The sequence below is a fragment of the Falco naumanni genome, chromosome 2 (assembly GCF_017639655.2).
Source record: "Falco naumanni isolate bFalNau1 chromosome 2, bFalNau1.pat, whole genome shotgun sequence".
NCBI lineage: Eukaryota > Metazoa > Chordata > Aves > Falconiformes > Falconidae > Falco > Falco naumanni.
Genome location: NC_054055.1, coordinates 1,842,604 through 1,870,194, shown reverse-complemented (window position 1 = coordinate 1,870,194; position 27,591 = coordinate 1,842,604). Strand labels below are relative to the sequence as shown.

The 27,591-nt window shown below is 49.6% G+C and overlaps 1 protein-coding gene across 4 annotated transcripts in view; it reads right to left on the bottom strand.

Moving 5' to 3' along the window:
- GDPD5 (glycerophosphodiester phosphodiesterase domain containing 5) overlaps positions 1-16,077 on the bottom strand; it is a 173,017-nt gene extending 156,940 nt beyond the window's left edge. For 2 of the 4 annotated variants that reach the window (XM_040583903.1, XM_040583906.1), the window contains exon 1: positions 15,867-16,077. The gene's annotated coding sequence lies outside the window, so the exon portion shown is untranslated. Of the gene's footprint in view, positions 1-6,439; positions 6,554-8,023; positions 8,082-15,866 lie in introns of those variants that run through there. The other 2 variants (XM_040583905.1, XM_040583904.1) reach the window with 2 other exon arrangements.
- Positions 16,078-27,591: the final 11,514 nt, after the last annotated feature.

Here is a 27,591-nt window from a genome sequence, read left to right as displayed (position 1 = left end):
TTGCTGTAAAAAACAATAAAACCCATTTCCATGACTATGTTAGCAACAAAAGGAGGGCCAAGGAGAATCTCCGTCCTTTATTGCACGTGGGAGGAAACACAGCGACAGGCTGAGGAAGAGGCTGAGGTACTCGACGCCTTCTTTGCCTCAGCCTTTAACAATAAGACCCCAGTTGTTCTCAGGGTACCCAGCCCCCTCAGCTGGGAGACAGGGACGGGGAGCAGAATGAAGCCCCCACAAGCCACAGGGAAACGGTCAGTGACCTGCTACACCACGTAGACACGCACAGGTCTGCGGGGCCGGGTGGGACCCACCCCAGGGCACTGAGGGATCGGGCAGCAGCGCTCACCGAGCCACTTTCCATGATCTCCCAGTAGTGCTGCCTAACTGGGGGGTCCCGGCCGACTGCAGGTCAGCCCGTGCGGTGCCCATCGGCAGGCAGGGCCAGAAGGAGCATCTGGGGAACTGCAGGGCTGTCAGCCTGACCTCGGTGCTGGGGAAGGTGATGGAGCAGATCGTCCCGAGTGCCAAGGCCAACTGTGTGAGGCCCAACGGGGCCGAGTGCCGGGCCCTGCCCGTGGGTCACACCAGCCCCCCACAGCGCTGCGGGCTGGGGGCAGGGGGCTGGGAACTGCCCGGCGGGGAAGGGCCTGGGGGGGCTGGTCGGCAGCCGGCTGGGCATGAGCCCCCCGTGTGCCCAGGTGGCCACGGCGGCCAGCAGCGCCCTGGCCGGTGTCAGCAGCAGCGTGGCCAGCAGGGCCAGGCAGTGCCCGTCCCCCTGTGCTGGGCCCTGGTGCGGCCGCCCCTCGAGCCCTGGGCTCAGCGTTGGGCCCCTCACCCCCAGACAGACCCGGAGGGGCTGGAGCGTGTCCAGAGCCGGGCAGGGGCTGGGGAAGGGGCTGGGGGAGCTGGGGGGGCTCAGCCCGGAGAACAGGGGGCTCAGGGGGGCCCTTCTGGCTCCCTACAGCTGCCTGGCAGGAGGCTGCAGCGAGGGGGGTCGGTCTCTGCTCCCAAGGAACCAGCGGCAGGACAGGAGGGAACGGCCTCCAGCCGCACCAGGGCAGGTTCAGGGTGGGCACTGGGAGAAATGTCTTCCCCGACAGGGTGGCCAAGCGCTGGCACAGGCTGCCCGGGGACGGGGTGCAGGCACCGTCCATGGGGGGGTCAGAAGATGTATAGACCTGACTGACACTGAGGGACATGGTTCAGTGGTGGCCTTGATGGTGCTGGATTAACGGTTGGACTTGATGATCTTAAAGGTCTTTTCCAACCTAAATGACTCTGTTTGAAGATTCTACTAGCTCATACTAACAGTATCACAACAGGAACAGGCTGAGCAGCCCACTTCAGGAGATGTACTTTCCAGGAACGAGCCTCTTACCTTGACATACAACTGCTCAACAGCGTGCTTGCATCACTTTACTGGTTGAACGTAGGAGACCAGTGCATAAATACTCCTGTTAACAACAGTGAGCCTGAAGAAGGCTTATACAAGCTGCTAATACTAGTCTTCAACTGAGAACACGCATTTTTGCCTCCCAAAAGGCAAACCTCCAAGAGGTGGCTCACACTTGGTCCCCCTGGTTCCTCTCTCATCCAACGAGATGTCAAGACCTGGATGCAAGTGTACTGGAAAGCAGACACCTGACTTCTTACATGAAACCATTCACTTTTTATATCACACATGTCTTCAAAGCAGTTATGTCAGAAGCACAATTAGCCAACAACCAGCACTGAGAAAATTGGATTTGTGGGAATACAGTTCAAGGAAGAAAAAAAAATCTACTTATCTACCTGCCTTTCTATGGTATCCAAGTTTTCACATGCTCACCCTGCCCCACTGAGGTAGTGCCATGTCCTTTATTTTGCTACTGCAGAACTAGGAAAGACACTTTTCTCCTTGACAAAAACCGATGATGTCTGCGTAAAGTAGACAGATGAGCTCAAATCATCACCCAATTCCTTCAGCAGCAACCCAAGACTTCATGACTACCTTGCTGTATCTGAGGACAAATAACCAACAGCTCAAGCATTTCTTAAACTAGAAGGCAGGATAACAAGCTCTGTTCTTCGTTGTTCCCAGGGTGAAACGGGGTAGATTGGACAAGCAAGAATCAAGTTCTCCTCTCTTGAGATTCCTTCATTGGAGAGGAAGGACGCCAAGTTCACCAGTTCCTGCAAACAAACATCTCTTGCATGGCCAAGGGAGGAGAAATATCTCTGCTTGGGACTTCAGGCTGCCACAGTGCCACTGAGATGAACCACTGCAGGACAAGGTCCCAGGCAGAGGCAAGACCTGAGACTGACCAGACAGTATCCCCAAAGCTGTAGCAGAAGCATCCAGCTGTGGACAGACCAACCAACATTTCTGCTTTCTCCTTCACTACCAACTGATGATGCCCCATGCAGCCACTCAAGCTCTCCTGGTTAAGCATTGAAGAGGCCCATCAGCCCCTAAGGACCCAGGGGCAACCAGCACTCCCTGCTTTCATGGGCTCCACAGCACAAATGATAGCAGAAGTGACCACACCAGTCAGAGAGCATCCAACGGGGACACAGGCTGACATGGGACACAAGCCACCTACACCCAAGGGGTGAAGTTCTGCTTCCTATGATCCCATAGGGCTCAAAGCAAACACTTGCCCTAAAACCCAGCATGACTTGAGGAGAAAGGTTTAGCTTTTGGGAGGGGAATAAGGGAAACCAAAGCCAAGCCATTTTAGTAGTAACTTCCAGGAGGAAAAAAGAAAAAAAACTAAGCAAACAAACAAAAAGTTTCTTAAATATAGGTACTTTCTCCCTGAGCTGAAGCGGGACAGGACACAATGAAACCACAGAATGGTTTGGGCTGGAAGGGACCTTCAAGACCACCCGGTCCCACCCCCCGCCAGGGGCAGGGCCCCCTCCCCCCAGCCCAGGCTGCTCCCAGCCCCGTCCAGCCTGGCCTTGAGCCCTGCCGGGGATGGGGCACCCACAGCTGCTCTGGGCAGCCTGGGCCAGCGCCTCGCCGCCCTCACGGGGAAGGGTTTCTTCCTCACGTCCAACCTAAATCTCCCCTCTCTCAGCTTCAAGCCATTCCCCCCTGTCCCACCGCTCCCTGCCCTTGCCCAAAGCCCCTCCCCAGCTTTCCTGTCGGCCCCTCCAGGCACTGGGAGCTGCTCTAAGGTCTCCCCGGAGCCTTCTCCTCCCCAGGCTGCACAGCCCCAGCTCTCCCAGCCTGTCCCCACAGCAGAGGGGCTCCAGCCCCCTGGTCATCTTCATGGCCTCCTCCAGACTCATCCAACAGGAGCACTACAGAAGTAAAATGCATCAGCTTGAGCAGACCTCAAGCACCTGAGAGCTCCAGGATAGCCATGGCATACAGGTCTGCACTAAGCCTATGGCACCATGACACCAAGAGCTTTCAGCATTTTACAATTCTTCTGTGAAAGCAAGAGAAGTATCTTTGTTCATCATCTAGAACATGACAAAAATAAGCTAGAAAATCAAACTCTGTAGCTGATTTCAACTGTAGAAGCGTTTTAAACACAGCCTTTGTGTTTCATGGGAAGGAGACTATTTATTACTACTGAGACAGAATTTTCCCTACAGGCAGGTAACTGCTGCCTTTCCAAATTCGCAAATCTCCCACCTGGCAATGAGCCTTGAGGGGAATGCAGACACCTCAGCAGTCCCTATATATCCAGTCAAACAGCCACAGCATAACTTATTTCAAAGCTCAGCCACTTGAAGCTATATTTATTTTTTAATACCAGCTACATTGTCTCAGCCCAATGCTTTTTCTGGACAGCTCTGCCATTTAGCAAGCATTAAACCTGATGGTGCATGAGACATAACAGGGTTTTACTCACACCCATGTCCAAGAGCCAGCTCAGTAGAGCCGACAGCCGCAAGTGTTTCAAGCAATATTTACCTCATACCTTTCCTTCCAAAAAAATAAAAGCGCCAGCCTTTTTGGAATCAAACACATGGGATCTATCACCAGAAGTGGCCAGTTTAGGAGCAGAACATCTCATTACTTCAGGCAATACTGAAACGCAGCAATAAGTTTATGGGCACCCAGTAGCAGACAACAGCGGTTGAGCTGAGACACATGAGGAGGATGTGAAGTCCAGCTTCTTGACCAAGCACTGGCGCATTCCCATGAAACAGCAACACTGAGACAAGAGTTTTCCTCTCCCCACATGCCCCTCGGGATTCCACAAGCCTCAGGAAACAATTGTCTTCTGGAGCCTAATAAAGGGTTGGAAAGAAAACCTATGTGAGGAAATAAATTGGGCTGAGGTCCAGACCTGATGCCAGAGCCTGAAAGGTTAAAGAGGAGACTGTACACGTAACATGATGTAAGCTGTGCTTGCTGCTGCCTCCTACCACCACTCACTTTTTTTCCTCCCAGACCTGACCCCAGGCTCTACCACAGCTGTATTTCACTTCCAACTTGAAGCAAGAAAACTTCTTCTAAACAGTATGAAATGGGTCAAGGATCCAGTTAGCAGCTATCCAGATAAGAAGAGGATTTGAAATCACTGCAAACCACCTTCCCTTGATGTGAATGGTTGCTTTGTGTTTTCTGATTGCGAACAAGTGAAATTTCACAGGAGACACTGCCTTAAGCATGGGATGTTTGAGCTACAGTAAGTAACAACAGATGCAATTTGTCCCCAGCTTTATGACATTTTGAGTCAATTCAGATATAATGATTAGTACATCAATTCTGGTAGCAATCAGATGGCTTTGCTCCGTGAGGTACTGGAACTGGATAGCCCCAGGAACTCAAGTTTCCACTTACTTTAACTCTGGCTTTTTTGGATTAGGTTGCTATCACAAAGCCAAGTTAGAAACACTGGACGCTGTGTTAAATCCTATTAGCTGATTACACGGCTGAGCAGAAGCAATTGTTCATTGAAAAAGTGAACCCGACTGCCCAATTTGGGAACCAGACGGTCACACTGACCTTGTGCGCAGCAGCACATAACGACAACAAGCATTTGCTCCCGCTTTTGTCAAAAGCCATCTCTTCCAACAGCTCAGACTATCTGCAGCACAGCCAGGGCTGATGTTCCTCAGCCCAGCCCCAGCCCAGCCAGCCTACACCCTGCAGAGGGCAGGCGGATTTCTGCCGGCACGCTACAGCAAGCATCACTCTTGCCAAGTCCCTGCTCCTTCCCTCCTCCATCTCCTGCCATGCCACCAGTTGGTTCAAACCAGCCTTCTTCATGCCCTCCTAGGGAACCCCTCCCAGCACGTCAGCACAACAGCAATGCAAATAAAGTTATTCTAAAACTGGGATAAAAATAAAGCCTTCAAGAGTAGGGCCTGGGACAGCCTAACACATGACAACAATGAGGACTGATTTGTCTTGTGTTCACAACAAAAGGAACACTCATGCAAGAGGACGGCAGCCTAAGAGTGACCTTCCTGCCATGACCAACAGCAGGTGAACCTCAGGTTTGACCCTCCCATGACTTTCTGTACATCTGTGGCATCGCTGGCAGGAGTCATGAACAACGAGGAAACAAACAAGGAAAGTGCCTTCCCACCCTGGCTCTACTTCCTAGTAGGAGCATTCAAAGAATCAGGTTCCCTTTTCAGGACCTTGACTTGTTCTTGGCTGTCTGGTTTAAACCTCCAGGCTCCATCCCTCCTGGGGAAGGAGTTTTTACAGAGGCTGGAGATGAACATTTTCATTTCTTCATGCCAAAAGGAAAAGGAAATTTCTACACAGCTGTTCTGATCACACCATTCTCCCATAAAGCAGGTATCACCATATGTCTCTCTGAGCTTAACACAAGAAAATAAACAATATTCCCATTTTTGGAGAGAAGCTGTGGGCACCTATCCTCTGGAGGACACTCCAAGTTGTGGATCCCATGAGGATGGAGATGTCTGCATAAGCATGGAGCCAGGTGCCCAGATTTGAGGGGGACAACACATGCCCACACTCATTCCCCACACTCATCTCAGCACATTCAAGCAACACATGGGAGCTCCTGGGAATTGTGTGCTTCCAAATCAAGGTGGGAGCCAGGTGATTCCTGGCCCAGGTCTACACCACTGCACCCTTTACCAGCTTCAAAGCATGTTTTCACCACCCCTTCAGAGATCAGTGCCCTGAAAGAGCACCAAGCCAAGCTAGGACAACTGTCCTCCCTGCACAAACATTCAATGGTTGCACAAGAGCTGCAGGAGCACTTTCTCCAAGCAAAGAGCAGCCTGGTGAGGTGTGAGAAAGCGCCTCCCTCAATTTAATTCAGTCCACACCGAGACCAGCTACCACCTTCATTAAGCATCAGTCAGCTCATTACATGCACAAACATACCGTAAGCAGCCAGCTGCATTTAAGGCACATGCCTGACCAGTTTACAAGCCTCAATCCCCAAATTTTCTACTTCCTTTTAAAAAAATAAACAAACACACAACACATTTGAGAGAGACTTACAGAGCAGCAGCACAATTCTTGGATGTCTCCGTACTGCTAGAAGACCCGAAACACCCACATCTCTCAAGCCTTGCTGACCATTAAGGTTTTAATAGTGCTGATAAAACTTACTGTGCGCAAGAGCTGTTCCAGCTGAGAGCTTATCTGCCACAGAGCACACTTGTTACAGAGCCTTTCTTATCGCTACTGCAAATATCAGCAGAGATAGAGAAGCACGTAATGCCTGGGAAGGGAAGGTGCAGAAATACGAGTGGACATGTCATCTTTTGACTCTGCCCAAGCTCATGACCTCGGGGGCTCCCTGCTCCTCACCTCACGTACCCTCAAAAGCTCCATAGCCCCCAGCAAGAACAGCCCTACATCCAGCCCACAAATTGCTCAAGGAGAGGAGCGGAGCGGACTCCAGACCTTAAGCCAGTGGCCCAGATATGTCCCCCCAGGGAACATGCAGCTGAGCTACAAAGTTCAAGAAACTAGGGAAAAAGCCAGTGTTTACCATGAGCTGGGGGGAAGAAGCCAAGAAAGCAACAGTGATTGTCTCATGGGTCCAATACAGCACTCAGTACAACCCAACTATTACCCCAGAAGCTTAGATTTAAGGACTCTCACAACAGGAGGGTTTTAACATTACAAGCTGACACTTTTAGAAATACAGAGAGCCTCCCCCCACCCTCCCTGTTTAAGCTTATTCTGCTCTTAGAAGTGGATCTATAGCTGTTCACAACAGGACACGTCTAAGAAAGTCTGGACATCAGGTTACAGCTTCCCAATAAACTCACAGGCTTCATCCCTGCTAACTCATGACATTCCCACTGTAATACAGTGGTATCGAGCACATCAAGATGACACAACCACAGAGGGTTTTCAGCCCAGCAGGAACCTTTGCCTTCAGGTCACCAGCTCAAATCCAGCCTTGCTATTAACCAGTCAACCTCTCTCACCACACCTCTCTCCCTCGACCAGAAGGGCCCATCCACCAGCCAAGGCATTTCTCACCCCGCTCCAGGTGACACTGAGGCAGGTCACCAGCATCATTAAGGCTTCCCAGTATGTTGGTATTCAGCCAAGCATGGTTCAAGATCAGTGTGCACCAAAGCTTTCCCAGTCTGGCAGATGGACTGCAGCAGGCAAGCCATTTGCAACACCTCCACAAAGGTGAGCCCTAACAAACAGCATTCCCAGCCAGCAGCAACATTTGGTGGAGCTAGAATTGCACAACAGACCCAGCAGAGGAGCAGCACAACAGAGCAGGTTTTGAAGGCTGGAAACCCTTGCATTTGAGATCCACAGCTTGCACCCTGTCTTTCTTTTTGGAGAAGACAAATAGGTACATTCAGATTTGCTCTACATACACATATTTCCCCAAGAGCTCTGACAACTCCTAGCCAGAGGCCATTTATTTTAATCTCCCCTGGAGAGGAAAAAACCAACCCAAAAAAACAAAACCCAACAACAACAACAAAAAAAACCACCCCCCAAAATCAACACAGTAAAAGCCTCCCACTTCCCCCAGTTTCTGGCAGGGTGTTCTGCCCTGTGCTGGGATCTCCCATCTACTTCATTAGTCCACATGGGATCACTCACCAGTACCCATCGAGCTACAGCAAGTGGTTGTGTGAATTCCTGCCATGTTTTTTTATGCCTTAAAAAAAAAAAAAAAAAAGAGAGAGACTATTAAACAGCTTCTTTGTGGTCTTCTTCACTGCCCAGAGAAAGATACTGGTCTGTGCCGCTCTCCAAGCGGGTACCAAGCATGGGCCCAAACCCCACAGGTGCCAGCAGGCATGATGGCTTCACAAGACTCTGGGGTACTGCAAGGATAGCATTGCACCCAGGTTCCCCGTACTGGTTACATCCCCGCTGGTGACACCACCCAACTCCACCCTAACACTCTCATCCTTCCACTGGGAGAGCAATTTTCCAAACTACATCAGGTTAACGGAGCTGTGATACGTCCATCTCCCTTCAGACAATGCTCACAGCTTCCAGCTTGCTTCAGTTGAAGACTTTAGCCTTAAATGAAGCAGATGAAAAAGGTTGGTAGATGCTAAATCCTTGTCATCAAATGCAAGGTGCACTGGGTGGACTGTTTTTTATTTTTAAAGGCTCCAAATTATATGTGCTGGTCCCATTGACAACATTGAGGAAGCTGAACAGGTTACTGCCTCCACCACAGCTCCTGTGACAGCAGGAGAGATGCCCACCCTCCCCAGAGGCTTTTCAGAACTGGGTTGTACAAAAGGTACAAAGACCTCCTTGCACCCAAGAGAGTCCCTTCCAGCTCAAGAGGTCTAGCAAACCACAGAGCAAATTTTGAGCTCCTTGTTGCCCACGTTACTCCTCACACCCCATGCAAGCTCAGGACCAGAGCAGAAACCACAGCACACTGCAGGCCTGACACTTGCCTGGGTACAAACGCAAGGAAGGACATTTCTTCAGATGCTGGCCTTCAGCCACACCGCTCCTGCCCATGCTTTCAGGGACAACAGCTTTATTGCTATAATCCCACAAGCAGCTTTATTTTTCTTTGCAAAGCAAAACTGTATAAGGAGAACCTGCACAGTTTGCGTTTCGGGAACACGCATCTATGTGGCGGTGTGACCTTGCGAGGCACAAATGCTTGCCTGCCAGCATAAGGGACACCAGAGCATGCTTATTCCCACCACATTAACATTTTAGCATATACAGCTGTCTTACCCACAAGTACACTGCATTCCTTTAACATACACCTCTCCAAGAGCAAGAGATCCAAACAAAAAAAGCCACCCTGACGCAAAGGAGACAGATTAGGAAATACTTGTGATAAGGGAAAGTATCTCCAGCCGAGCTGTCAACCTTGCACTTTAAATTAGGCTTTTAATGAGGACCGCAAGAACTCTGCATTTCAGTGATTAACTCAGTGCTAAATATGAGTTTAGCTGCTTCATTTCCGACACTGATTCTGCTCCAGATTTTGGGCAGGAGCAGAAACAGAGGAGAAGACAAGCACAACTGCACAAAGCTTGCAGGCTGTCAGACACCAGCAACTTCTGAAGCTAATGCCAAAGCCCAAGTGGGGGGGGGGTAAACCACCCCTAAAATTAGAGCCACCCACCATTATATATTTACAGAGCATCAAATGCAACATCATAAGTGGCTCAGGAGCTCATAGGACTGAGCCTGTGAGCATAATACATCTGGTTTTGGCAGGCATTTTGATTTCCTTGTAAAAGCTGGAAAGTGGGGCTTAGAAGTTCAGTGTACTAAGTGCAGAGCAATCCTTTACGATAAACATAATTTGCATATGAACAGAAATGCATCTAAAAATAGCATTTTGAGAAGCCATAGGTCTTGCCTTACCTCTTGGCCTGACAGTTTCCAGGGCCCCCAACAAGCTCAGAACCATCCACAGGTTACAAGGACTGTTCAGCCATTACTATAGCGCAGATCTCTTAAGCTCAAACAGTCAGTTCACAGCCAGGGATGGGGAAATCACAGCCCAAAAAGCTGGAGAGAAATGGAGCAAATCAGGTAGCTGGATTTCTGCCTGGACACCCAGAGCAGGACACGAGTGCTGCCTGTTTGCTGGGTATCAAACAGCAATAGGTTTGATAGTTTAAGGTCTCATAGACAAGAGGCATAAATAATTAGTAGGTAGATCGGCACCGAGATTCCCACAAGACCCACAAACAATCACTGCTGGAACAGGCGACTGCCTACAACACATCACCTACTTGACAGCCTCAGGAAACTTCTTTATGGGGCTTCTTCATACAAGAAAGACACACTGGTTTTACTCTTCTCAAAAAAAGCCTTTTTTGTCTCAAAGGTCAAAGGGTTGGATGACTCCTTAACTACATTAACAGCTGAGACACAAAGGAAACATTTTAATCCCAAGGAAAGCATTAATTACCTCTTGGCAAAAAACCCCCAACCAAACCCAAAAAACACACACAAAAAAAATCCACCCAAATATCACAGGGTGACCTCACCGCTGTGGTAGATCGCTGTAAACTAGCCTAAGCCCTCCCCGTCCCTTTCAGAGACCAGGTCTGGGCACCAGGAGCACCTCCACTTAACTTGATCTGGGAAGCCCCCAGCCCCATCTTGCCCCTTGGCAGCGCGATGGAGAAGGGCTGGGCACAGCAAGGGAACTTGAGGCATAGCCCTGAATACATCCCAGTTTTACCACCACTCTCCAAGGTTTTGCTCAGAAAACAGCCCTGCAGTCAGCACATGGGTTTCATATGGAGTCACCCACAAGAGACACCTTGGAAAGTCCAAGCCTGCCCCTTAACACCAGGTTTTTGCCCTCCCCCTGGCAAGGTCCTAGAGAATTTAGCAGGACAGCAAGCCTAGACACAAGCTCCAAATCCTCTCCAAGCTGTTAAGTGACCTGCCCCAGGATTAGACCTACTTCCTGACTACCCCGTGGAGCCCCCAGAACATCACCCTGCCACCCCACAACCTTCAGGTACCAAGTCCCAACTGCTAGCCATGGGGCTGTAGCCATCTGCAATCTGAAAATTTAATACATTTGTTTTGCTGCAGTTCTGCAGTAGGCAATCAGACCACTGATTTGGTTTTAGACCCAGGCAATTTGCTTGATGATTAGGTGACTGTCAACTCAAGAGATTCATCAAATAAGTGGCCCAAGATATAATCTATTAGAATGGCTCAGAAGAATGCTTGGACATCGAAGGGTACAGCCAGTCCGCTACATCTTTTTTAAATGCTACACCCAAAATACCTATTAAAGAAAACTCTGGTCTTCACCTTGTGCTATTTAAGGCCAATGCAAGATGCTTCCTGAGCAACCTGTGCAAGTGTGAGCCTGAAAATTGGTGCAGCTAAAAACAGCAGGCAACCGGAATATTTCTGCACTGTGCATCTAACCTCAGGCTGGGGGAGGGAGAAGTTTCATTTCAGCTCACCAAGGAGGGGGGGAGGTAAGCAAAATGCAGGGACCAGACATTTATGAAGAGATTTTACAAGTTACAGCAGAGTTTTAAGAGAAATTGCAGGATTATAAGAAATAAATAAAAGGCAAGCTTGCTTTAAGGGGAAAAGTGTAAGATAGAAGCTGCTTTCGCACAGTGCCACACGGTAAATCTGAAAGTGAAACAGATTATTTTGAGCATTTCCAGACAAGAGCAGCATAAGCTCCCAGTCCATCACCTCCAAGCCCTCTGGGATCCAGCAGCCTGGACCCCAAGCACCAAGCAAAGCCTGGCTCCCGAGCAGTCAGCGACACAGACACAGTGGTTAGAGAGCAGGAGGATTCAGTTTTGTTATGACTAAGGAATTACATTAAAACCAGTAAGAGCTATTTCCAAGGAAGGGATTAGCCACCAGCAGGACTGCACAGACATGTGGGCCCGGTGACTGAGCTGGTGCCCAGATTTGCACATCACCCCAGGAAAGGTGCCATCTGCCTCCCTCCTATCCCCATTCCACCCTTCAACCAGGAGAAAAAAAACCCAAAAACAAAAACACCAGCTCACTTCAGCACTACATGGATCAAGAGCCACAATCCCCTCCCCAAAAAAATCCACCGGTGCAAAAATATATTCACAAAAGAAACATTTTTTCATAAAGTTGATCCTGCCCAAAGACCAAGCAGGCAAAAGAGATCTCAGTCACAACATGTAATAGATTCAGCATGTGAAAACACACGATGTGTCGAGATAGGCATGATCACAGAAAAATTTCCAGTTGCCACCCAAGAAGGTCCTTGTTTGAATACCCTTCAGGGGAACACTCTGTACCTTGAAACCACTCCTTGGCAGAAATTTTATACAAATATTTAATTACATATAAAAACAAGGCCCTTTTTTCAGGTTATTGAGCAATGACAGACTATTTAACCAAACGTTCAGGCAGTTGCCCTGCCAGTATCTGTGGGTATTTTTGAAGGAAGTGAGGAGAACACAGTGGTCAGCAAAAGAGGAAAAAGCAGCATTGCCAGACACCACTGCACGAGGGTTTGCATTTTTTTTTTTTTTTTTGAAAGTCAAGACATGCTTTAAAGTAGCTGTATCTAATCACTGTTTATAGAGAGGCTAGCAGGCAAAAGCAACTGCTATAAACAGTCTTTTAAATCCCCTTTCCCAGCATCACGCTTAGGATATTCTTACAAAGGTCTGTTAAACACCAGCAGCATATTCAGACATGGGAAAGCCACCAGAGAGCACAGCTAGAAGAGGAACATTTAGCTTGAGGAAGAAGGGCAGCAGAATTAGGTGCCTGGGTCCCAGACCCACACTGGATATTGCCCCCCGCCAAGACCCTCCTGAATCCCTGGATGGGCAAAAGTTGTCATCTCCACAGCTATTTCAGCATGGGCAAGGAAAAGCGCGTTGGTGTGACACTGCCCTCTCCTGAGCAGAAGGAACTGCTCAGCTTCACACCCAGCTCATCAGTACGATTTTAGAAGAGCAGCAGCCCTGAGCAAATGCCCTACTACAAGGAGAAAAGCTGAGACACCACTCACCCCACAACAGCCACAGTTAACACCAACAAAGCAGAGAGCAGCCACAGCCTCCTCACACCAGCAGCACTTGCTTTTTCTGCACGAGGGTGAACTACCACCACGTAGTCCCCTTGAAATGTAATTATCAGCTACTGCAACCTAACGAAGCCTTTTTATGGCCACAGCCAAGTGGCTGCACCAGGTGGGTCCCATCACTTCATCTCAGTATCAGCAGGAAGGTGCAAAGCATCTCATTAAAAGGCTTTTGGACAGGAGCATGGCCCCTCTGGCTACAACTTCTCAAGAAAAAGGAGTTTCAAACCAGCATCACAGCCTCCAGGGAAAGCATATTTCTATGCCCTGTGTTTGTAGAAAAGCTGCTCTTAGAAGGAGCCCCAAGTGCCCATCCACATCCAACCCCAGCACTCAATGTCAGCGATAACCACACCCTCACGCACCAGCCTGTGGCTGTAGGGCAGCAATGCCACAAGTGTTTCAAAGGTGCAACCATACCCTTTCATCTTTACCCTTGTTAGGACTTACAAAGCAAGTTAAAGGACAACATTGCCCATAGGTGTGTCTGTTAAAAGGGGACTGAGATCTAACTTCCACCACCTGTGAGCATCAAAGTGCCTCCAAGCAAACAACAAGGTGAATGAGCCACCTGCTACCGGTGCATCCTGACCTCAACCTACAACATCATTTGCAACTGTGAGTTACTGTAACCCATATAAAACAAAAACAAAAAAACACACCAAAACCACCTAAATATACTGATTTTGGCATTGAGCAGTGTGAAACACCACGGCAACTTTAATGCAGCTACTTGAGATCAAATAAACACATGGCAGTTTATGGATAAAAGTACAACAAACAGTCCCCAGCCCTTGCAGCTGGTTCAGTATCTCATTATAATCTTCCTGGTTCATCAAAGCAATTTGTTGCCTTGCAAAATCTAAAACCTTTATCATTAATTCCAAGGCAGCAGTTTATGAATCTACAACCCAACACCAAATAAATTGATCTAACCAGAAGAACTCATTTTCTTTGTGCTGCTCGCTGTCAACACACAAGACAAACATCAGTCATGCTTCACCTTCTACAGAATTCATTGCAGGGAAGAGCATAACGTGCAGAACATGCTTATTTAATAGAAAAAGTACAGCTTGACAGAGACACCCACTCTAAAATTAACTCTGCCTCGAAGCAGAGCTTGTATTTGCCATTGAAGAAGCACCTTCTATATCAGAGAGAAATATTCCGCAACTAAATATTGCTGGGATATCGGCGTGAAGACGCTTCAAGTCTTGACAGAGGTAAACATGTTAAAATAGCAGGCTTCAAGGATTCAGGATGCATCACTGCTCAGGTGGGTAAAGGCTGTATAATGCATTAATGGGCCGCTTTCCATAGCAATCTGATGACATGCCAGACAAAATGCAAGGCAGGAAATCCATTTACTTCAGCTTTTCCCCAGCCACACCTGCCAAGTGCAAGCTAGCAATTTATAAGAAGGAAAGAAGGTAGAAGGCATTTATCCTGCATCCTTGTGTGATCCAAACCCAAAAAAGCTCTTTAAAAACAAACACTGGTCTAACTTTTGCTCACTAATAAGCAACAGTCTAAATTTCCTGGCAGCTGGGAGCACCCTGAGGAGAATACAGCATCCGAACGGCGTAGTCGGCTTTAACGTTCCTCATGCATGGCGTAACTTTCTAACGGAGAAAAACCTGTACGGGCGTACTGAGCGAGCACTCGTTTTCCCTCGTACAGGGACAAAGGCCCAGCAAAAAGAACCATAAATTTTTTTTACTTTTTTTTAATTTCACATGCAGTGTGGTCACAACTTTCCGATCATCTATCCGTAATCCTTTTCCAGCCCCAAAATAACCCTTAAGCCAACACGATTACAAGTAATAATAGTGGCTGTACAGACCCCACCCCTGAAACCCCAAAGCACGGCCAGTTTGACAAAGCCAGGTTTTTTCTGGCTGAAGAATCCCCATTTCCATCTTGCCAGGGGTGAAATTTCACAGCTTCAACATCAGGAATTGCTACAACAGACCTTTTCCAGAGGAAGGCTCACATTTCCACTGCAAGTCCTCAATGCCCAGTTTTCTAGGCGGTGAATATACGGGACTTGGGAGGGAGCTTCAATAAAACAGCCATGAGATTAAATTTTTCCCACTTTTTCCCTGAATTACTCCTTTTTTCAAGCAATTTCTTTGCCAAGCATCAAGACGAAATAATACCCTCCACGTTCAATCTTTCTCAGGGTCCTTAACAGGAGCCATACAGGGCATCGCTATTGCATTCTCAGAGGGTGCTAGGAGAGTTTGGGTGCTGGCTGGGCGCAGGGTGCTGCTCCAGCCGGGCTAGCGGCAATAAATCCCTCTTGGGATTTTGCTGCCTCAGGATTTTATGGTGTCGGACAACCCCGGGGGAGTGGGACACTGCAGATGTCATTATTCGGAGAGTGGTGTATAAAAATGAAGCGTTACCTGTAAAACCAGTAGGGCCTAAAGGAGAAAAGGGGGTGACCAGATCCACACCCTGCCAACTGCCAGCGGCGGGGGGGGGGGGGGGGGTCCTGGAGACCCCGGAGGTTATGGTGGGACCTCTTCCCACCTGGGTGCCCACCCATGGCCCCCACCACACAGGGTAGTACCCCATCACTTCCCAGCTTTGCTTGGGATGCTCCAGGTGAGCCACCCATGGGGGGGCACACACTGTTTTGGGGGGGAACGGAGGGCACAGAAACACCTTCTGGGGGAAACACCTTTCTAGACAACAGATCACCCTTTGGGGTCAAACCTGGCTTATCTGTCACACATCCGACACGCACCCCCACCCCCGCGGCTCAGCATCTCCCCCTCCTCCGGGGCACCCGGCACCCCCCTCGCCCGGCAGGCAGGGACGGGAGGGGGGTGCAAAAGGCCACCCGCTCCTTCCAGTCTAACCAGTCCAACCCTTTACCTGCTGCCTCTGGGAAATCCTCCAGGTCGCCAAGCCCCGAGGGAGGGGGACCGCTGCCCCGCCGAGCGATGCTCCCCGCGGCCGCCGTCCCCCGGCAGAGGGTTGGATGGGGGCACCCCGAAGGGCCGGGAGAGAAGACGGAGGTGCCACCACCCTGTCCCCGTCCCCGTCCCTGTCCCCGCAGCCCGGCTCGGCTCGGCTCGGCTCCGCCGCCCGCTCCCGGGAGAGGGGCGGGGGCTGGGGCGGGCGGCTCCGCCCCGGGCAGCGGCGGCGGCGGCGGGAGGAAGAGGAGGCAGGAGGCAGGCTGCACCCGAAGGCTTGGAGCCCCTCTGCGTTTGGGTTTGGTTGGTTTGGTTGGTTGGTGGGGGTTTTTTTGGAGGGGGGGTGTGTCCCTGCGGAGATGCACCCGACTGGCAGCAACACCCCCCGCCGTGGGGTGCCCCATGGGGTCTGGTTTGGGGGGTCCCCTGCTAATAGGAATGTTGGGGCACCCCTGCCAAGGGAAAAGACATGCCCCCCCCCCCCCCCCGCCCCCCTCCCCGGTGCTGCCCCAAACCTGGGCTCTGCTGGGGAGGCAGGGCTTGGCACTGCACTGTGGGGTCTGGAAAGGCTGAGCCCCAAAAAGGGCAGCGACCCCTCAGCTTCATCACGCATCATCGCCACACATCACCTTCATCTTCCTCCTGTGAACTGGGATGTCTGGAAATTGTCCCGCCCGGGGAGCAACATGTACGTACACACACACAGAGTGTAGCTAAAATACAAAGCCAGCCTGGAAAACCTCTGCAAGTTAGAGCAAACGCATGGCCCTGCGCACCCCGGGCTGCTGTTAACTGGGCACCAGTAAATCCCTGCTTGGCAGCCAGGAGTGGAGTCACAAGGGAAAATACATCATTCATATTTCTGTTTCTTGGTATTTATATCGAAGGCAATCATGTCTCAAAGCCTGCTAGGAGGGATGCTTTGCGCAGCAGGGTGTTCTCATGTGAGAGGACAGAGGAGGGTGAAAAGCATCAGGGACAGATTACTCCTGCTCCTGTAAATGTGCCCTTCCCAGCTCACCCACCATTTATTTTTCTCTCCATTTTCATCACTTGCACTTGGTCTTATATTAGATCCCCATCTCCCAAGCATGTAGGTGCACCATGGACGGGTTCCCTGGACCTGACCTACACACTATGGCAATCCTGGAGTAGCATCCTCAAGTTGTACCAGTTTGGGGAAAGGATGAGCGCTGATGTGTCTACACCGTGCTCAGAATTTGTTTTCTACACACTTCAACAGTATGGGTGAATCAGGGCGAGAAGGATGTCCAGGGCTGCCCGGCACCGTGGACAAAAACTGAACTGTATCTTTGCTGTCAACTTCCTGCCTTTCTTGATGCAGAGTGGCAAAATACTCACCTGAGAGCAACGGATCTCTTTCTTTCTGCAAATTGGCCATTTTCCACCATGTTGGCCCACGCTCAGAGCCAGCTCCGGAGGAGTGCACGGTCCAAATGGTGCAAAAGGAGGAGATCTGCTGTCAAAATAACAAGCAAGTGTGAGACAGATGCCAGGCTCATCTTTACCGAGACAAACAACACCTATGGCTCACTAGCAACTGTCTCTTTTCCTAAGGAGTGCAGAAATAAACCAAGAAGCTGCACCCACTAGCAGGGAAACCTTGCCTGCAGGGAAAGACTGGAGGCAAAAAATCAGAATATAAAGTCTGATCCAAAGTGACGAGCCTCAGCCCCAGCAGAAGAGATATGGGCTGCGTTACAGGCAGCGTTACGGGCAGCGGTCCTGGTAGCTGTTTGCCAAACACCGTTCCTTACAGTACTGCTGACGGCAGGCATTTCAAAATCAGAAGTCCCTTAGAGCTGTGATTATTTTAAATCCTGATGAAAATATATCCTGTGGGAGCATTTTATTTGCTGCCTGGTTGCTGGGTCCAGAGCTTTAGGCTGTGTTTTCCTGCAGGCTCGCGGGTGGCTGTGCAGCAGGGTACAGGGCAGATGCAGGTATTTCGAGGCATATAAAGTCGTGACTGTAGATCCTTGTGACTTTGCCAGACTTTAAACAGTGGGGATGACATTTTACATGCTTGGGTGTCTGCCTAGGGATGGTCTCCCTTTAATTTCAGCAGAAAGAGTTCAGCCATTTGTAAGATAAAGGGAAAAATATTTTCTTCTGGCACTGGGAGAAAATACTCTTCTAACTTGTGAGGTTCCAGAAACACTGCAGCTGCTCCTAACGTCAGCCAGCAATTTGCTTTTTAAGCATCCATTTGCTGAGGAAAATGCCTCCAAAAAGAATGAGAGTACGCACATTTTCAGCATATTTCTTCGACTCGGCCATCTGAATTGGACACAGGCTCCCGCCGGGGATGCAGGGCTGGGGAAGGTTTCCTTTTCAAGCCACCTCCAAGCAGCTGTGAAAAGAGGAATGAAGAGCACAAAGACCATCCTTCCCCTGCTGCTAGCAGCACTTTGACTGCTAAAGGCTGTGCAATGTCAAAAAAAGTCATGAGCAGCCAACGGAAGGAAATTTCATGCAAATTTTGAGACAGCTTCTAGGAAAATAGATGCAATTTTGGATTGGGAAAGTTGTTTTCAGATTTATAAAAGTTCCTTATCCCATGCTTAGAGTCTTGAATGCTCAAAACTCTTTTAAGTATCTCCCTTCGGCACGGCTAGGATTTCTGCTGTGCCCATTCCTCACCGTATGTCCCCAGCCACATTCATTTCAAAATGATGCACCTACAACACCCTCATTAAAATCCTTTGAACTCCTGTGTGCAATCACTTTTTATTTAAGCTGCTCCATTAGGACCCGTCTCAGTGCTGATGCTTTAAACCAGGGGTGAGTTTCAGGCGTAGGCAGATTTCACACCACATCCTGAAAGCGTTTCATTATACGCTTATGGGAAGGAAAAATCAGTCCAGAAGGGAAATTTTTCTTTTCTGGCAGGGAAATACGAGACTGGGGATCTGGCGATGCAGAAGGGCATCACGTGCAAAGTCTTAGAGGAGGCGGCACTTTGGTATTTTGGGTGAAGGAGATGCTGCAGTTTCCTGCGGGAGTGGGAATGAAGGGAAGGGGGTAAAGTGTCCTCAACTGCAGCATCACCCTCCTCCACGGAATTCATCCCTTCCGTAACCAGAGAAAAAACCCTCTTCCCCTTTCCAGGCTCACAGGAGGGAAGTCTTTGCTGGAGAAACACTTGCCTGAGCCCTTCTGGTGACCCAGCCATGGATCTTTTTTAGTGTCACAGGGTACCTTGCTCCTCCCCGATACACCAGAACACTTAGGATGTTGCTTTTTAGCTTTTGCTGCTGTGCTGAGGGGTGGCAGGGTAGCAACAGCAAGGTTTGGGAAACAAGACAGGGTACGGTGAAAGCACAGCGGATTCCTCCATGGCTGGCTTTATGGGGAAGAGCAAGGAACAAACATCCAATTAATTGACGATGCCACATCTGGATGGAGGGCACTGAGCAAGGCTCGGAGATTTGCCATACTGTCTCCATTTTGCAGGAGAAGAAAACGAAGCATGAAAAAAGCAAGGCCAAATTTATCTAGAAGCCGTCCGGCGGGAAGCGAGCCAAGACGTGTAGGTCTGTCTGTCTGCCTGCCTGCCCGTGCCCGGCAGCGGAGCCAGCGGGAGGCAAATCCCCATCGCGGCTGCCCCAGAGCCAGCAGAATCTGACCAGCCTTGGGGAGGGGAAGGAAGCATGGTAAGGGACACGCTATTGTTTTGCCCATGCAAACACTCAGGGAATGCAGGGCAAACAGGAGGGGGATCTGCGTTTTCCTGTGTTTGTGCTGCAAATACTTTCATTAAGGTGCTTTTTCCTAACTCTTTCTCCCAGGCCTTTGTGCCTGTAATAAGTGTAAGGAGGGTGTTGATTGCAAAGCATCCCCTTAGGCACAATTATTTTACCATAATAACATTTACAGGGAGAACTTGCAGAACCCTTTTGCTGTTCCATCCTCTGTATTTCAACCTCTCCTTCACATTTTATTCGCTCATCGGTCTGCCCCAACAAGCCCGTGCAAGGTACCCGTCCCTGCAGCAGGAGCGGTGGTGGACTTCTGAGCCCTGAAGAGATCATTGAGGGCAAGTATGTGAATGTTACCCAGCAACTAGAGATGAAGATATTTGTCTGCTAAATCAGGAAACACTTTGGCTGTTTGCACAATAGCTGTGTTTGCCTGCTCTGTAGTAGGTTAACCAGCAGCCCCGCAACCCTTTCAGGACGGTTGATGTATGTATGTATGTGATGAATGTACTTAAATAAGAGGAAAGTCACTGACATGGATTATTGCTGCAGGTAAATCAGGCCCCAGCCACCCTCAGCCTCCCCTGATCACCGCAGTGAAGTCTTCCGGTGGGGGGAGAAAGTATAACAATATTGATAGTCCAGTCATGAAAAAAAAACCATCCAAAAGCAAAGGACGGATTTTATCCTGGCACAGTCTGGAAGAGAGAATTACAGTCAGCACCCTGCATCCTTTCCCCACCATCAGAATAAAATACTTTGTGGCGTGTCATCAGTATAAAATTAGCCCTGAGCACATCTCCACATAGACAGAGTGGCTGGAAGTCAACAGCAAAGTCAATTGAGAAGACAAATGAGCATTTTTTCAGCTGTTAGGAGAAATGACTGGGGGAAGTGATAAACAGAAGCAGAAGTCTCCCCATTTGATGTCTTTATGGCAAACTAGGTGCTCCTCTGCTGCAGGAATGGTATTTAAATATAGGCTGTTTTATATAAATAAATGCAGAATAGGCCATAAGATGTTTTATCAGGTCAGTCACATGAGGTAGTCCCTCTCCTTTCATAACTGAAAGGTGCAGTCCTGCCCTTGGACAGGCAGTTAAACAAGCACTAGGCAAGGGTTAACCAGCACTTGGGCATGCCCTTGGCTATCACAGCCCCATCCCCCTCTCCATCACCATCCTCCCAATCGATTCCTCAGGAGCAAAGTATGAACTTCCCCAGTAAGTGACTCTGAAAACTCAGAAGAGAGTAAGGATAAGGCTAGCAAGGTCCAAACAAGTGGGTTGCAGGAAGCATTGATTGCCTTCAGATGGCCAAAGAGGCAACAAAAGGATGGAGGAGGGGGTGGTTGTCGAAAGATGAGAAGATCTGGAGGAGCCAGAAGGAATCTTTGTGGTGATGGTGGCCCAATGGCAAGGTGGGATGTCTGTCTCCATCGGGGTTTCTCAGGATGAAGAGCATCCTGTGCCCTCCTTTCCATCTGAAGCCCTGATAGCAATGTCTTACACAAACAGCTCCTGGGCAAGTGCCACAGCCCTTCAAAAGGCTTGGTTGGAGAAACACGGGTCTGAGCAGTCTATCCACAGCCTCCTGGATGCAGGTGAGGTGGGAAGTGGTGCATGATCTTGCACAGACATCTTAATTGAGAAGGACAGCCATTGCCACAAAGCTGAGCTGGTGGCAAGTTTCAGTCCTGTATCCCAAGCTTTTGACCTTTCATTTCTTTGCATTTTTTCCCACATTAAATGCACAATTGGAAGGAATGAACCCATCTATAAGCCTCAGCTCCTGCTCTTAGTACAGGACAAATACAGGTCTGCTACAGAGGAATTAAAAAAAGGCATGCCTTGGTACAACATCCCATACCGCCTCACACATCAGCCTCCATTACCAAAGGCCTACGAGTGCTGGAGACATTCATGGCTGCGTTCAATTAGTGAAGCAGTACAATAAATACTGGATATAATTCTTGACTAGTGGCTCCCCTTCCAGCTCGGCCGAGGGGTGGGGAGTTAGACCAGACATCTCACTCCCCATCCACCTACAGGCTGCACATGGCCTCGCTCACGAAACACACGCCCGTTGACGCCAGTTGTTAGCAGAAAGCGTACATCTGGTGTCCACATGAAGATGTTTGAAGGAGGAAGGTGGACAGAAAACCAAAGTGACTGAGCACGCCGACCCAGCCAGCAGCACTCATCGCTGGGATGAAATGCACGGCATTCCCAAGACCCATCCGTGCATCCTCTTGGTACCAGCTTCCATCTCTTTTCCTCCCCTCTAGCCACACAAACCAGCATCACACAGATGATGAATATACAGACGGGACAGGTCTTTGGTCCTGCAACTCTGCCCGCAGTGCTCAAGGGCCAGGAAGACGCAGCCAGACCACTCTGAGATGGTTACACACCGCATCATATATGAAAAGAGATGAATTAAGATCATATTGAAGCCCTTTGCTCCTGGAAGGGGACATCTAGGCACCACCCAAGGATCCTTTTCCTCTATTTTTTAAAGCCATTAAACCAGCAACCTCCCCATTATCTGGTGATTCCCTGAATGAAGGTAGTTTAAGGGAGGAAAATCCAGTCCTGAACATATAATCGGTGGCAACCGAGCCAATTTCAAGCCTGCAATTCCTTTTTTGAAATGCGCATTTAGCTGTAGGTGGGAATAGCTATCCACCTACTGCCAGACTGTGTTTGGATACATTGTGAGAACTTCAGGGCACATAGGTAAAGCCATCTCTGAACTAAATCAGTCAAAATGACTGTGTTTAACAGCATTTTCTAGATCCTAGATGTGGTTCATTTACTGAACAAAGGTGACTGAAACAGCAACGAAAGAAATATATTTGTCATTGTGTAAGCAAGATTTTCCTGCCCTCGTGAGGAGCTTTACCAGAAATTATTCTGATAGCATCTGGCCCCAAGAGTTGGAGAGGATGAGTATGAAGGCCAGACCTTGCTTGCATCACAGTGGATTTTGCTGGAGGAGCTCCCATCACATCCATCTTGGAAAGCAAACCCCAGCATCCTCCCAAGAGCCACTTGCCAGCTTCCCCGTGCAAACAGAGCTGCAATGCTTCCTTCTGCTCCCTGCCTGTCCACCCCTTCTTTTCTCTTAACCAAAAACATTAATCAAACACTTTCAATGAGGCCTTTGTTTTGCACCTGCACATCATCGAGCATGGGAAGGTCTGGGTTCATGCCTTACACCCCTGATGCCAACACAGAAATCTATCTTTATTGACAAAAATGATCATCGATGCAGCTCCCTCCAGGAGGACTTTCACCTGCTCCAGCCTATGCAAGGCTTTAGCCACATTATTGTGACTTTGGAGGTGATGTTTATATATGAACAGAGAGGGGCACACAATCAAACCTTTCACACCTGCCCTAGCCCAGTTAATATTAAACACCTTCATGTGATATCTCTCTATTTCTCCAGACCAAGAGGAACCTACCACATTTTTCTCATAGCTTCTTTGCAGGTAGATGAAATAAAATCTCTTGCAAGCAGCTCTGCCACAGACCTGACCTGTATCCCTGAACAAAGCCTCTCTTATTCAGCGAGGCAAAGGGGAACACTGGTTTTCTGATTACCTCCATCCCAGAGTGTTCTCGGATGGAGACGCAGGGTTTGAAGGTCTCTGTTCGCTGACCCCATAACAGGGGCTTTATCTGCAGGCTGGGATGAAAGACCCATCACAGCCTCTAGCTAAATCTGTCTGTGATGGAGCATGTTTGCACAAACAATGCTGAAATTAAAACCCCCAGAGTTCAAAACCTCATTGTCTGGAGAATGCTATGTAAATCCATTTCCCCCGCCTTTCTACTAAAGAAGCAATGTATTTCCTTCCTGTCACAATATAATGTGGTCCTACATGGTGCTGTTCCAGTGGTTTATATAAATGTAAAAGGTAAATTGCTTTTTGATGGGTGAAATACAGCGTGTGTGGGGTGCATCTGAGTTCAGTTGCCCAAGCATCAGTAGCTATGCACAAACACACTCCTCTGCTTAAAGTCAGCTTGGCATTTTGGGGCATATTTGGCCCATCAGGGCCTTAATATAAGATCTTGGAAAGATGAATCCTCCTGACAGAACACTGTGCTAGCCAGCATTTGGGTGGCCTGGGCTCACAGAGACGATCTGAAGCAGAATGGAGTGGTCAGCGTCACAGCTGATGTTGCCTGAAGGTTGGGTGCACCCGAAAGGTTCAACATCCCTGAAAAAAACCTACTAGAAAAGCAGGACCACTCTCCTCTTCTGGTGCTGTGGTACAACCTACTGCAGAGATAGCATAAAGCCAATTAATCAGTTCATATAGGAAAGATAGAGGCAGGGATGGATGAAGGGGGTCACCCCTCATCTCACAAAACTAGTCTGAGCACAGCTGCAGAGTTGGACCCTGCGGCTCGTGTTAGAGCCAGGGAGGACTCAGAACTTGGGTGGTGGGAACTGGCCAAGCTATGGCTCAGGAGTAAGACTGAGCAAGACCCTGCGTGCAGCCGCCCGGGAGGCCACGTGCGTTGAGAGAGCATGAGCACCTTAAAATAGCCAGAGGTGAGTCAAAGGGCAGAACTGCCTGTGTGCTGCCCATCCCTTCCTGGAGCAGCTCAAGATCTTTGGCCCCAAATACTCCATGAAGACTTTTCCCAGGAGATTTCTAGTGGCACATTAAGAGCTGAGACCACACAGCTTTTCCTAATACCTCACTGCTCCATTTGCATCACTAATGTGCCATGCATACCACTACCCAAATATATCTTTGTGTTCAAGCCCATAGTCCTTAGGCAGTGTCTGTGCTCTCCTAGATGAAATCAAAGCCGGGTGTGAAATAGCAGGAGGAGGCAAAGGACCTGGGCACAGCATGGATTTTACTTCTGCAACCCAAGCTGTGCTGGCAGAGCTCCTGCTACTTCCTCATGGTCACCAGCAGCAAAACAGTCCCATTGAACTGGGAACACTGGTTGGGCCAGGGCTGAGCCAGCACTTAGCTGCAAGGACTCCTTGTCCCTGAGGTCCTGCAGTGCCAGGGCAGGATGAAACTCAAGGGAGTTTCAGCAATTATCATACAGTTCCCTAGGGAAGTGAGACAGATGGGATGGGTAGGGCTGGCTGCCTGGCCGAGGAGAGCAGCAATGACTGTTCTCAGCCCATGGTCAGAGCAGGGCTGGGCAAAGCAGTGTCAGAGCACCCCACGTTCCTTGGGTGGGAGTGTGGGCTGCACCCCCCAGCTCTGGGGACAAGTCAGTGTCTTACAGATGAACTCTGCTAGCCTCAGAGATGGAAGGCATTTCGTCTTCAGCCCCCAGACTGCAAAATCCACCAGTGCCTGTGACACTGGGACATGACGTGCCAGCCCTAGTGGGAAGGAGGCAATGATGTGGGAGCAGCAGCCTCTTTGCCAACCAGCTCACACTGGGCTCCATGGAGGAGATATGAGCTAACTCAGCTCTGGCAGGTTAAAATAATTTGGGGGGCCCCACATTCAATGTAGCAGGTTGTCCTCGTGGGACAAGCAGGAGGGCACTGTAGGCAAGACCTACACGTCCTGCCATCGCTTCTGCAAATGAGTCCAAGCAATCTCCCGAGCAGGGTCTGGACTCATTCTGAAGATGTCACAGCTTGGTCAGGTTCACACAAAAATCCTTCTTTGAACCAGGTTTGTAAAAGCCCCCAAAGTGCTTATTTTGACCTATTTCATGCCTAGCCAGCTCAGCTCCGCACCTCACTCTTCAGCAGAGGGTGGATCCCAGGTCAGGTATGTAGCTACCATCTGAGGGCTCTCGGAGACCCAGCAGCATGGAGAACCTGTTGATCTCGTCTCAATTCCAGCTTCCTGCTCAACCTGCCAAGAGCTGATCCCAGGGGGAAACATCTCAGCCAGGCAGCCTCCTCATGCTGGAATCATGGTGAGAGCAGACATACTCATCCTCTCCTCCTGGCACCAGACCTGCCCTGCCTTCTGCTGTTTTCATCTTGAGTTTCCCTTCCTCTTCCTGGTATAGGAGGCTTTTTTCCTGCTCCGAATGCTGTCTGGTGTTTCTGATGCTGCAAACACACCTCTTCACCCTCCCATGGCCAATCCTCCAACCCAGAAGTGGTTGCATTTCACTGGCAGCCACCCCAAACCCCGCGTGGGGCTTGCAGCCACCCCAGCAATCACCACGGGCCTCTACACCATGGGGGGATGGGTGTGAATACACCCATTTTCAGCAGCACAGCAGATGTGGAGCAGGGGGCAGCTCTGTTCCTTGGGGCAGATTTCCCCTCCTGGTTTGCAGGACAGGTCGGAGAGGCCATGAGATATTTGCTTTAAACATGAGGTAACGTCTGGGGTGGAAAGGTTACAACAAAGATGCTTCCAGTATTTATGCTAGTGAGACCAGCAGCCACCAGCAAGCTGTGCCAGGCAGCGGTGTGGTAATGAGGAAAGCAAATATTATGTTATATAGGTGCAATGAGCTGCTGTTGCTTTTTAATGCTGGGCCCATCCAGAGACAAAAGCCTCCTTAAATAGTTGGGATTCCTCTGATCAGCAGAGGGATGGGAGGAATAATATTTGGGAGAGGAACACACCCCGAATAACAGCGTCTCTGTGCTGGGTGGAAAGCAGAGAGCCAGCAGGCATCTCCCAGCCACAGATGGTTCCCATCAAGATGAATTTTTCCTTGTTAATCCCAAAACAAGCTTGTGATATATTTTCATTTCAGAGTTAAGTGGAGAAAAAAAGAAACTCCAGCATGACCCCCTGTTTTTCTGGCCACACTCCCTGCATGGCCTCTGCTCTGAGCAAGCACAGAAAATGCATTTCATGTTAAAGGGAGGTCCTAGCAGAGACCCCGAGATGAAAAACTCCTGGGGTGGTTCTTCCAGCTCTTTTTGACCTGGAAATTTATCCCATTGAAGCTGGAAATGAAAGTGAAAATCTAAAGCCAGGACTACCTCACTCTGTTACTGAACGGAGCCAGAACAGGGAGCCTGAAGGGAGTAGTGAGATTTGACAAGAGCACAAATGTCACCCTAAATCTCCTTGGGGTTTGAACCCCTGTCATGCCCCCATGTCCTGCCTGTGGCCTGCTTCTCAGGAGGAGCAGAGGGTAAAGACAAGCCACATATAAGAAAGCAAACAGGTTAACACCCAGTTAGGATGAAGGGAGGAAGATCTTCTGGAAGAAATCTGGCTCCACTGTGGTGCGGACGAGCTCCCACTGCACCCGTGGAGGGAAGGGTCCCCCTCGCTGTCCCTCCTGAACCTGTCACCATCCTAGGGACTCGTTCTTTTTCTCATTTTATAGCTGAAAGAAAGCAGAGAGGAAATCAAGGGCTTGATAAAAATAACCAGGCCTCCTTCAGGCTGGCTGCGAGGAGCATCCCTACAGCCAGCAAGTGCTTGGCAAGACAGCATGATTTGGGGATGTGTATTTAAAGATCTTCTGGGATTTAAAGCATCAAGGGACTGTCTGTGGGGGTGTCAGCAAGGGTGTCCAGCACAGATGATCTGCCTGTGCTGCAACTCTCACCTTTAAATGTTAAACCTGCTTTGAGCATCAGGGATGAAGTCCTGAGCTAATGCACACCTGCAGCCTTCACATGCTCAGGAGCATTTTTACCTAAAAAAACCTCCAATGATACTAACTGCACCAGTGGGGGGACTGGGAATTATCTACACTCAAAAGACATCCCAAAAGCCCTGCTTTGTGGACTTGCCAGTCATTCCTCCACGGCCTCCCTGACAGTATGGCTTGTCGGATGGCGTGGTTCCCCAGACTTGGTGTGGTGAAACTACCAAGAGGCACCCCTTGGCGTGTCCCAGGACAGGTCTGCAAGGGCAGCCATGGGTAGGGATGTGCCACACCTCCCGAATGATGAGCTGGGGGGCCATCTGAAAGGATCTGGATGGAGGCAGGGCCAAGCAATAACCTTTCCTCATGGGGTGACACTTCTGGTCCG